We start from the raw sequence: 12,290 nt of genomic DNA, 5'->3' as shown, positions 1-12,290 counted from the left end.
GAATCCAAATCGGAAGAGAAGAAGTAAAGCTGTCACTGTTTGCAAATGACATGATACTACACATAGAGAATCCTAAAGATGCTACCAGAAAACTACTAGAGCTAATCAATGAATTTGGTAAAATAGCAGGATACAAAATTAATGCACAGAAATCTCTTGCATTCCTATACACTAATGATGAAAAATCTGAAAGAGAAATTAAGGAAACACTCCCATTTACCATTGCAACAAAAAGAATAAAATACCTAGGAATAAACCTACCTAAGGAGACAAAAGACCTGTATGCAGAAAACTATAAGACACTGATGAAAGAAATTAAAGATGATACAGACAGATGGAGAGATATACCATGTTCTTGGATTGGAAGAATCAACATTGTGAAAATGACTCTACTACCCAAAGCAATCTACAGATTCAATGCAATCCCTATCAAGCTACCAATGGCATTTTTCACAGAACTAGAACAAAAAATTTCACAATTTGTATGGAAACACAGAAGACCCCGAATAGCCAAAGCAATCTTGAGAAAGAAAAACGGAGCTGGAGGAATCAGGCTCCCGGACTTCAGACTATACTACAAAGCTACAGTAATCAAGACAGTATGGTACTGGCACAAAAACAGAAATATAGATCAATGGAACAGGATAGAAAGCCCAGAGATAAACCCACGCACATATGGTCACCTTATTTTTGATAAAGGAGGCAAGAATATACAATGGAGAAAAGACAGCCTCTTCAATAAGTGGTGCTGGGAAAACTGGACAGCTACATGTAAGAGAATGAAATTAGAACACTCCCTAACACCATACACAAAAATAAACTCAAAATGGATTAAAGACCTAAGTGTAAGGCCAGACACTATAAAACTCTTAGAGGAAAACATAGGCAGAATACTCTATGACACAAATCACAGCAAGATCCTTTTAGACCCACCTCCTAGAGAAATGGAAATAAAAACAAAAATAAACAGATGGGACCTAATGAAACTTAAAAGCTTTTGCACAGCAAAGGAAACCATAATCAAGACAAAAAGACAACCCTCAGAATGGGAGAAAATATTTGCAAATGAAACAACTGACAAAGGATTAATCTCCAAAATTTACAAGCAGTTCATGCAGCTCAATATCAAAAAAACAAACAACCCAATCCGAAAATGGGCAGAAGATCTAAATAGACATTTCTCCAAAGAAGATATACAGATTGCCAACAAACACACGAAAGGATGCCCAACATCACTAATCATTAGAGAAATGCAAATCAAAACTACAATGAGGTATCACCTCACACCAGTCAGAATGGCCATCATCAAAAAATCTACAAACAATAAATGCTGGAGAGGGTGTGGAGAAAAGGGAACCCCCTTGCACTGTTGGTGGGAATGTAAATTGATACAGCCACTACGGAGAACAGTATGGAGGGTCCTTAAAAAGCTAAAAATAGAACTACCATACAACCCAGCAATCCCACTACTGGGTATATACCCTGAGAAAACCATAATTCAAAGAGTCATGTACCACAATGTTCATGGCAGCTCTATTTACAATAGCCAGCACATGGAAGCAACCTAAATGCCCATCGACAGATGAATGGATAAAGAAGATGTGGCACATGTATACAATGGAATATTACTCAGCCATAAAAAGAAACAAAATTGAGTTATATGTAGTGAGGTGGATGGACCTAGAGTCTGTCATACAGAGTGAAGTAAGTCAGAAAGAGAAAAACAAATACCATATGCTAAAACATATATATGGAATCTAAAAAAAAAAAAAAATGGTCATGAAGAACCTAGGGGCAAGATGGGAATAAAGACGCAGACGTAGAGAATGGACTTGAGGACACAGGGAGTGGGAAGTGTAAGCTGGGACGAAGTGAGAGAGTGGCATGGACATATATACATTACCAAATGTCAAATAGATAGCTAGTGGGAAGCAGCCGCATAGCACAGGGAGATCAGCTTGGTGCTTTGTGACCACCTAGAGGGGTGGGATAGGGAGGGTGGGAGGGAGGCGCAAGAGGGAGGAGATAAGGGGATATATGTATATGTATAGCTGATTCACTTTGTTATAAAGCAGAAACTAACACACCATTGTAAAGCAATTATAAAGATGTTAAAAAAATAAAAAGAAGCTTTATATCATCAGTATGGTAAATGGAAAACTAACAGCACTTGGCATAAGTAAAAAACAGCCAGATATAAATGCAATAAAAGATTCCCTGTTACTAAATTAAAACAAAATATTTATTTGTGTGCTACCTAAAATCACCTTGTGTACCACAATCATACCTATACTGCACCTAGAAAACACTGAAGAGAATAATCATACTTAGTGAAAACATTTAAAAACCACCTAAGATTCATAAATGCTGCCAGTGTGTCTTGATATAGAAGTTAGACATAAATAATATGACTATTATACCTAATTATTCCTCAGCAGATCACCATACTTAGAGGAAAATCACTATGAAATATAGTGTGGCTTTCTGGTTAGCAATATTTTCCCCCTCCTTATTAACTTTATGAAACATTTCTCTATCATAATCCCCAAGATATTTCACGGTGAACGTAGGAATCCAATAATTCCTTTCAACAGTAATTTACTCTGCATTCAGCATTCACATTTACTTAATTTTTGCAGGTTATGGACTTTCTGAAAAATCAGTGTTACTGAGCCAGCCTGTTTATGTTCGAAGTTATAAACTGTTTTTTCTTTCTTGTTCTGGAAAACTCTTAATGCTGCAGCTTCCTGTGAAATTCAGCATAAGATTCTGACACCTTTCAAATTGTCGACAGAAAGGTCACCCCACACCCCCACCGTCCCTCTACCCTGGGATTTGGGGGTGTATGTCTCTGATACTGTAGGTCCCCAAACGTTCAGGCCCCCTGAACTTGTTGCTGAATCATTGCAGTTCCTTTTCTGATGCTGCCTCCCGCCCTGAACCAAATGCATTTCTCACAATACGTTCCGATTCTTCTCCCGGGCTCTGTCGCTCTCTATTTCCCTTTGAAAACAGTCTGAACTCAGTTTAGCATTCAAGGTTCTCCACAATATGATTCTGACCTGCCTCCCTAACCTTGACCTACTCATCTTCGGCACCTGGCCGCAGACTGAATAAGTACACTGTTCTCTGCACACAGCCCCACACTCTCTCGTGTCTGACCTTTTTGTCCTTGTCACTCCTTCCTCCCGGACGCTCCCTCTCTCAATCTTCCCCATCCTTCCAGAGTGAGTTTTTTTTTTTTTTATAAATTTATTTATTTATTTTTACTTTTGGCTGTTTGGGTCTTTGTTGCTGCGCGAGGGCTTTTCTCTGGTTGCGGCGAACGGGGGCTACTCTTCGTTGCGGTGCGCGGGCTTCTCATTGCGGTGGGTTCTCTTGTTGCGGAGCACAGGCTCTAGGTGCGTAGGCTTCAGTAGTTGTGGCACGTGGGCTCAGTAGTTGTGACGCATGGGCTTAGTTGCTCCACGGCATGTGGGATCTTCCCGGACCAGGGATTGAACCCGTGTCCCCTGCATTGGCAGGCGGATTGTTAACCACTGCGCCACCAGGGAAGCCCTGGCAGGCGGATTCTTAACCACTGTACCACCAGGGAAGCCCCAGAGTGAGTTAATAGTCACTTCCTACAGGAAGACTCCTGGATTCCTTGTCTGTTTACTGCTTTTGGTCAATCTTGTCACCGGCTATACTGTACGTTATTATTTGTGTACCTCTGAGGGTTTCTCCAGCCTGTTTCTAAGCTTCCTGGGTAAGGAAGTGCTTGTGATTCATTTCTGTATATCTGGGCATGATTACAGGGGTGGCAAATTGGGGTGACGACAGGGAACAGACAGTAATGTGAGTGGGTAAGGGTCTGACTGAGATACAGCGGGGGTATGGCTAGCTGCCCCTGGTGGGCAGAAGGGATTCGGCCAATTGTTGGCACGAGAGAACACAGCCCAGCACTGTGGAGCCTCTGTTTTTCCCAGAGGGGGAGGCTGAAATCTGGAGTTTAATGTGAAACCTCGTCCAATGGGCCATTCAGCACGGGGTCTCTGGTTTGACACTGTTGATATCCCAGCCTGCTACCTGCCTTCAGTGTACGTTATGGAGGGTGTGGACAAAGAATGTTGCCTGCCATTTCAGTAAACAAAGGATGTTGTGGGCATCAAGCAGTTGGCCACTGCAGCTGCCCCTGACGTTGCGCCCTGAGGGGACTCAGGATGGAGAAAAATAGGATACTGGCCCCAGATAGTGAAGGTGCGTATCCAAGGAATAATTTCAATGAGCCCAGACTCTTGCATCTTCTCATACATGGAAAAACACTACAATCATTAACTTGAGTTGTCTGTTTCTTATGATTAGGAGTCATTTTTTGGTCTTTGACTACATGGGTTTTTGGTTTTTTTTTTTTGTTTTTCCCAGCAAAAACTCCTATATATCCTTGTTTCTCCTTTACCTCTTTAGAACAGTCCCTCAGAGCCATTTGAAAGGCTGCGATACTGGGCTATAGCCCTCAGTAAGGCTGCCAGATAAAACAATTCTCAACTTTTAGGCGGTGCATTTTTTTCAGTCAACAAGTGAATAACTATATATTGAATAATTTAGAAATGGAAACCAGCTCACCCCACTAGCTAGTTTATCTGTCATGTGACACCACTGGTTTGCTGGTGTGTTTTTTCACCCAAATGACGGAATTTGGCAGTAATGTAGGTGTAGTTCATGGGGTGCTTACTCTGGGCGGGCCCGGTTCTAGGTCCGTAGGGGAGCGTGCTCATTTCATCATCTTGACAGCTGTGAAGCAGACACTATTATTATGCCTGGAGGGATGCGGTGACCTGCAAGGTGGCAGACAGGGCTTGCGTGGGGCCCAGGCGAGATTTGAACCTGGGGCATCACGTTGGAGTCAGGACCGAGCCACGAGGCATCAAGTCAAACCCCAGAGGATCCTGCTGGTCGGGAACAGAGAGCACAAAGCCGTCTTCATTCCAGTGTCTGTAATTGTGTTGATTTAGCCCCATTTTGACCCTTCTTTCTGGGTCCTGTGCTTCTGAGAGTGACTTAGGCCATCTGGATTCATCAGGTTTGTTTCAACATTCAGGGAAGCCAGGGCCTTGCAGATAAGAGGCTGGGGAAAGGCAAGGTAAACACAATTAAGCACCATTAGAGGGTCTTGAAGGGTGAGGGGAGTGACAGTGAAGTGAGACTAAATAATTAGGTTGGAGAGGAAGACCACAGACTGTGAGATTGCTGCTGTCCCGAGGCAACCGGTCTGTGAGATGATTCGCAATTCAGCACCTGTCTCGGCTTCACGTCCTGGAGGAAAAACTCCCTCTGCAAGCCTGGCATTGGGGGACCTACGTGATCTGCCCCTGTTCCAAACAAACCCCTTCTCCTGGAACAATTTTCTTTAATCTTCCAACTATTTGGACTCAGGCTAATAATAATAATAATAATAATAATAATAATAGCTAGCATTCATTAAGGGATTATGTGCCTGGCACTATTTTAAGGGTTTTCTATGTTTTAATTCATTTAGTAATCCTAGCCACTTATGAGGTAGGTCTATTATTTCCTTTTTTACAGATGAAGGATCAAGAGGCACAGAGAGGTGAAGGTTGCTCAGTGGGATTTGAATCTAGACAGTGTGGCTTGAAAACCTGGGCTCTTACTTCCCGGATGTGGAGAGTGTCCCCTTGGCTCACTGGCTCCCCTCCCCACCCCCCCATCAGTTGCAGTCTCTTCCCCCAAGGTAATGACTGCTGTCAGATAAGGGTATTGTGCCCTGGCCCTTTATCAGTGTTTACAGTAGTATCTCCCTACTTATTCCTCTCTAATCGTCTCTTTGAAGTAAATTTACATGTTAATTACATGCAGGTCGATTTCATTCTTTTTTGTGGTGGTGCTGGTGGTAACATATATATAGCATAAAGTTTGCCATTTTAACCATTTTTAAGTGGACAGCTCAGTGGCATTGAACTCACATGGTTGCACAACCGTCACCACCATCCAACTCCAGAACTTCTTCATTATCCCGAACAGACACTCTATATCCATTAGACACTAACTCTCCCAAGTCCATGATCGCCTACGATCTCACTCGTCTTCCGTAGCTCTAGCTGTGTCAGTGACGCCCCATAGAACACGGCAGAGCCACCTGCTGCTCCCACCTACTGAAAGGCAGAAACACAGCCCTGGTGAGCTAGCCTTCGGCTTTCTTTGTCTGTCCCGAGGCTGTGTCACAATAGTAACACTCCAGCTCCACCATCTGCGTCTCTTGAAAAGTCCCCTCCTTTCCGTGAATACCAGCAACCCAGTGGTCGTCCTTCCATTCAGTTTGTGCAATTTCTTCTACCAGAGTTATTACCTTCAGTAGTTTCTGCTTAATTCATCCCATCCATTTAGTTATTCCTACCTTGGTTCTGCCTCTTCCAGGAAGCCTTCCCTGCTTACTCCCACTAATTCTTATCTCTTTCTTTTCTGAACTTAATAATAATAATAATAAATAATAGTTTCAGGTGTGGTAAATATATAACCTTTAAAAATCCTTACACAAGCTCTTTGGGGGAAAACAATATGGTTATTTACATTTTAAGAGGACGAAACAGGCACAGAAAGGTGAAGTTACTTGCTCCAAGTTAACGCACTGACCAATGGCAGAGCCGGTTTCAAGCTCAAGCAGTCGGGCTTCGGAGCCTTGAAATTCATACGGTGAATTTCATGCCTCCTGCTTTTGCCACCTTGCTGTCTGAACTCTTCACTTTGTCACATCATCAGAAACCAGTGGGAGTGATAATAAAAAAAAGTCAAACTCTGATCTAAAAAAAGTCAGAGAACCATTTATTGAATACTTATAATCTATCAGACATCGTGTTAAGCATTTTCTATACATTATATACTTCAATCTAGTAACAACTCTGTATAATTTGCACTTTAGGGAGAAGGAAACTGGGGTGGGCAGCTTCTGATGATGTGGCCCCCAGTGATCCCCACCCTCTGGTGTTCATGCCTCTGTGTATTCCTCTCCCATTTAATGTGGGCTGGACCTAGTGACTGGCTTCTAACAAATAGAATATTTGTTAGAAGGTATAAGATGTCATGTCTGTGATTAGGTTACAAAGATGGATTTCTTTTATAACCTAATCATGTAAGCGACTCTTCTGGCTCTTCTCATGTGGTTCCTCTGATGAAGCAAGCAGGAGGGACCCAGGTGGCAAGGAACCCAGGGCAGCTCCTGCCAGCTGTCAGCAAGGAGCTGAGGCTCTTACTCCAAAAGCTCCTGAGGAACTGAATGCTTCAAACACCAGAGGGGTGAGCTTGGAAGTGAATCCTTCCCCAGTTGATCTTTCAGATAAGACCACAAGCTGACACTTAGACTGCAGCCCATGAGAGACTCTGAGCAGAGGACCCAGTGAAACCATGCCTGGATTCCTGATCCCTAGAAACTGTGAGGTAACAAATGTGTGTTGTTTTAAGCCTCTAACTGTTGTGGTAATTTTAAAATGCAGCAATATATAATACAGAAACAGGCTCAGAGAGATGAAGACACTTGTCCAAGGTCACACAGCTATGATCCCAAACCTGGTGTACTAACTCTCAGCTCAGCTCTCTTGATCATCCCCTCTGTGTCTCTAGAGTCTAGATCACAGTGGCCTTAAATACTTGGTGCAGGAGTGAGGTCCTTTTCATGAAGGTGATGGGAAGCTATGGAAGGTTTTGCCGGGGGGGCAATGTGGGGTAAGGAAAAGCATGTCTTCTTGAGTTCAATGTCCAGATTCTAGCCATCAATGGCCAGCCTGGGGGCCAGGGACATCTGGATCATGCCAGCAAGACCTTGGAATGTTCTCAGGAGTTAAGCTGAGGGTCAGAGGTAGAGAAAGAAATACCCCCTTGGTCTCCTTCCCATCACGGTTTCCTGAAGATGCGTGAGTGTTCAGAGGGAAGGCAAGGAGAAGTCCAAGGCAGACTCAAGGCGCTGGCACTGTTTCCTGTGACAGTCCCAGAGACCCGAGGGTAGTGCCCTCTGAGTCAGGTGGTCACGGCAGTGGCCTCCATCACTACGCTCAGCCCACGCTCCTGGGCATGCAGCATATCTGCGACCACCCGTGGCCCCAAACGAGAGCCACTTGGGAGGCTGGTGCCTTTCATTTCCTTGTGACAATAGTGCAGGAAAATAGCTTTCTAGACTTGGCCCCAAACTGATAATTAAAGGAACGCTTTATCGTCAGCAAGAGCAGAAGCGTCCACCAATGGCCTTTCAGAAAAAGGAAAAAAAAAATAAAAATAGCCTTGTTCTCTTCAGTGTCTTTGTGTTCATATGGAAATAGCTGACAGGTTTGCGAACAGCCCCAGCTCTGTTTATCTCCTCTACGTTTCTGCCAGGGATGCAAAGGGACATACTTCACAGGCTGAGAGTTTTAGTTCAGTTTCACGTTTCTGCATGAACCCAAAGATCCCATCTGTTCTCTCTTTGTCTTCTGGGGCCATGTCGTTAGAAAATGCCTTGGGGTCAGCTGTAGAGGGACTAGGCAGACCTAGGCAAGGCCCAGCCATCAGAATTCGGGTGTGAGAGTGCGGGCTTTGCATTTGGATTGCCCCGGGTGCCAGCACTGGTTCCGGCATTTTCCAGTGAATTACTTGAATTTTCCGAGCCTCAGTTTTCTGACCTGTCACATGGTTGTACCTACCACACAGGAGATCATGAGGATCAAAAGGGAAAATGCAGGTAGAGCACTTGGCCTGGTGCCTGGCGTACACTAAGTGCTCCAAAAATCTTAGCAAGATATTGATTCTAGTGGGGTTGGGGTGGGGGGAGTTGGGAGGTGGGATAGGGCAAGCCTGTAACCCCCTGAGAGCACACACATGGACCTCACTCTGCTTAGTTGAAAGGCTCGATGTCCTGGGATTTCCCTGGCGGTCCACTGGATAAGACTCCATGCTTCCAATGCAGGGGTTGTGGGTTCGATCCCTGGTCAGGGAACCAAGATCCCACATGCTGTGCAGTGTGGCCAAAAAAAAAAATAAGAATAAATGTTTAAAAGAAAGGCTTGATGTCCTCCCAGGAACACCAGCTCTTGGACCTCCCTAAAAATCGGAGCTTTGTTGCCCTGCCCGTTCTCCACGAGGGGCAATAGTAATTGATGGTAATCAGATGATTAAAATGGGTGCCATGGCTCATGGAATCCATGTTTGGGATTAAGGAAACCGCCACAGGCTGGTTTGTATTTATCTTGGGTTGTTTGGAATGAAAGATCCAATTTGGTGTGTGTGTGTGTGTGTGTGCGTGCGTGTGTGTGAACATGAGATTTTTTGGTTTTGCGCTTAAAGATATAATCCTGACTAGAGGCTAAAAGGTCTGATGTGATGGAAGGAGCACTGCAGTGGGGTCTGGATGTCTGGTCTGAGGCTGACACATGTTCCATCGTCCTCTTGTCTCAGTTTCCCTAAGTGTGACAGGAACAGCTGGCATCTCTAACAGTTGTGTTGGTTCCACCACCTACGTCTGTATGCTTTTGGGCAAGTGGGTTCACCTCTTTCAGCCTTTGTGACATCACCTGTAAAATGGGGCTAATAACCGCCCCACCTCATGGGACTGTTGTGAGGGTTACATCAGATAATGCTCCTCCCTTTAGTGGGGTGTCACGTACGCGGTGGGAACTTGACTGAGAGCAAGGATACTGGTGGTGGAGGAGAAGGCCGCATCTTAGTGGAGCTCCCCGAAGATAGAGCCTGAGAGGGCATTGCAGCACCTGTGATTTATTGAGGGTGTGCCCCCGCAATAAAGGGGGTGAGGGAAGCAGGATGGAGCAAGGGAAGAACTGAGTAAGGTGGTGGTCTCAGCTTCAGCTGAGCTTCAGCCCGTTCCCACTGGGGGGTGGGTGAGTGGGGTTCTGGCATGTGAACTGCACAGAACTGGTCCCACCTTGAGGCAAGAGGCTAGACTCTGTGACCCTTTGTCAGCCAGTGGTTGCTCCTGGGCTGCCTCCCGGGGTGGAGATGGGGGCTTCCTCGTGCAAGAAGGTAATTTGCTGGATTAGGAGGCAACTGGGAGCTGTTAGAAGCCAATCCTTACCCATCCACAGTAGGGAGGGGTGGGTGCACGCCTGGTAAAGGGGATCAGGGTGGGCACCATCAGGACCCTCGGCACTTCTTCATTCCTAAAAGATTGAGGCTTGGTGGTCCTTGCTCTTTCTATGAAAACTCCTGTGGGATTACGGCCTGTGACGGGGGCAGTGGCTGGCATATTGATCGACTCAGCCCTCCCAGGGGGCGTCATCTACCTGAAGTCGATGTTTCTTCATTTCCACTGCCCTGATGGTATCAGGTAGTGGAGATGAAAAGGTGTCTCAGCCCTTTGCACTGTCCTTCTCGTCCTTCGCTGCAAATGAAAGCAGGCAGAAACATTGCTCACACAGAGGCCAGAGAGATGAGAGCCTGGGGAAAAAGCACATTACCACAGAGACAGAGAAAAGGATTGCAGTCCCCAGGGAAGTGTGGGACCTTGGCAAGTCATCAGAAGGCTCCCCAGGGGTGTGACTAGAATTATTCTCTGTGCTAGAGGTTGAGCAATTCCAGTCCACGAGATTTGTTGCAATTTGGTTCTGTCCTTGCAGATAAAGTGGATGGGTGTTAGAATTTGACAGATGAAGTCCCCTTGGCTAGGGACATAACCACAATGGGCTAGAAGAAAGTGTCTCGGGCTGTAGGGGGTGGGGGAAAGCTCTTGGAATCAGGGGAGATGCAGAACTGAGAGAAGCTGTGTCTCATAAACTAAAGACCTAAAATAGAGCACAGAGCCAGACACCCTCAAATCAGAGATTAGCCTGGGAGCAGCCCATCCTTGTAATTGGGGCGTGGAACCCGAGGGGAGGTATTGTGGAGCAAATGTCTGGAATGGGAGTTGTGCATAGACTCATTTTTTTTGTCCACCCATCCATTCATCCATCCATCCACCCACCCACCCACTCATCCACCCATCATCCATCCATCCATTCACTCATCATCCATCTATCCATCCATCCACCCATCCATTCATCCTCCACCCACCCACCCACTCATCCACCCATCATCCATCCATCCATTCACTCATCATCCATCTATCCATCCATCCACCCATTCACCCATCCATCTTCCATCGATCCACCCATTCACTCATTCTCCACCCACCTACCCACTAATCCACCCATTATCCATCCATGTATCCACCCATCCATCCTTCCATCCATTCTTCACCATTAATAAAAATTTTTTTGTATAGTTAATACATTCACGTGGAAAAATTCAAATAAAACAAAAGAATAAAAGGTAAGCCCAAGACGGTAGCAACTTGGTTTTCCTCCCTAGAGAGTAACAGTTACCAGTTTCTTTTAGTTCCTTCCAGAAATATTTTGCACGCACACAAATGTATCTGTATGTACAAATGCAGAAAACTATACTCTATTGTGTGCCTTGGCCTTTTAGCTTATCTTAAAGACACAGATGGCAACTGTGCCAGCCTGGGCAAGTTTGGGGTGTGCCACGAATGTTTCAAGAACCAGGGTGAGTGCAGTTTAGTCGCAGACACACGCTTTGAAAAGTTCTGCCGAGTGGCTTCACAGAAATCAAACATCAGTAAGATCTAATTTTTCACTTTCTGTCTGAGTAGGGACAGCTGGAGTTTCATTCATCTGCAATACTTGGTTTTAAATTGTTTTCTTTCCTGCTTCTCCAATCCCCCAAATAAATTAACGGGGCATTTTCCATTGATGTTTCTGAGTAACCAGTTTTTCACAACAAAGCCGTTAATAACTTACCTATTGTTATTCTAACAACGTTCACACCTATTGCTAAAAGAGGGCTCCCTTTATCCATACACGTAATTGGGTTTTCATGCCCAATTCTTCATTTTCCCCAACTTTTATTTCAAAACATTTCAAGTCTATAGAAAAAGTAAAAGAATTGTACAATAACCAGCCTTATGCCCTTCATTTAGACTCACCAGCTGTTGGCATTTGACATTTTTGTCACATTTTTCATTTTTTTCCCAAACTATTTGAAATTAGATTGCAGACATTATGATCCTTCATCTTTTAGGAGCCTGCATCTCCTCAGAACTAGGACATTCTCCTACAAAACCACAATACCGTCATCATGCTCAAACATTTAATAATTGGTATAATAATTTTATCTAATGTAAAATCCCTATTCATATTTTCCCAATTACCTTCTCATTGTTCTCTGAAGCAATTTTTTTTTTCTTCCTTGACCCAGTCAAGGATCACACATTGCATTCAGTTTTCAGGTCTGTTAGGGTTCTTTAATCTAGAATGTTC

Source organism: Eschrichtius robustus, chromosome 16 (assembly GCF_028021215.1).
Source record: "Eschrichtius robustus isolate mEscRob2 chromosome 16, mEscRob2.pri, whole genome shotgun sequence".
NCBI lineage: Eukaryota > Metazoa > Chordata > Mammalia > Artiodactyla > Eschrichtiidae > Eschrichtius > Eschrichtius robustus.
Note: the sequence above shows the minus strand (reverse complement) of the source record.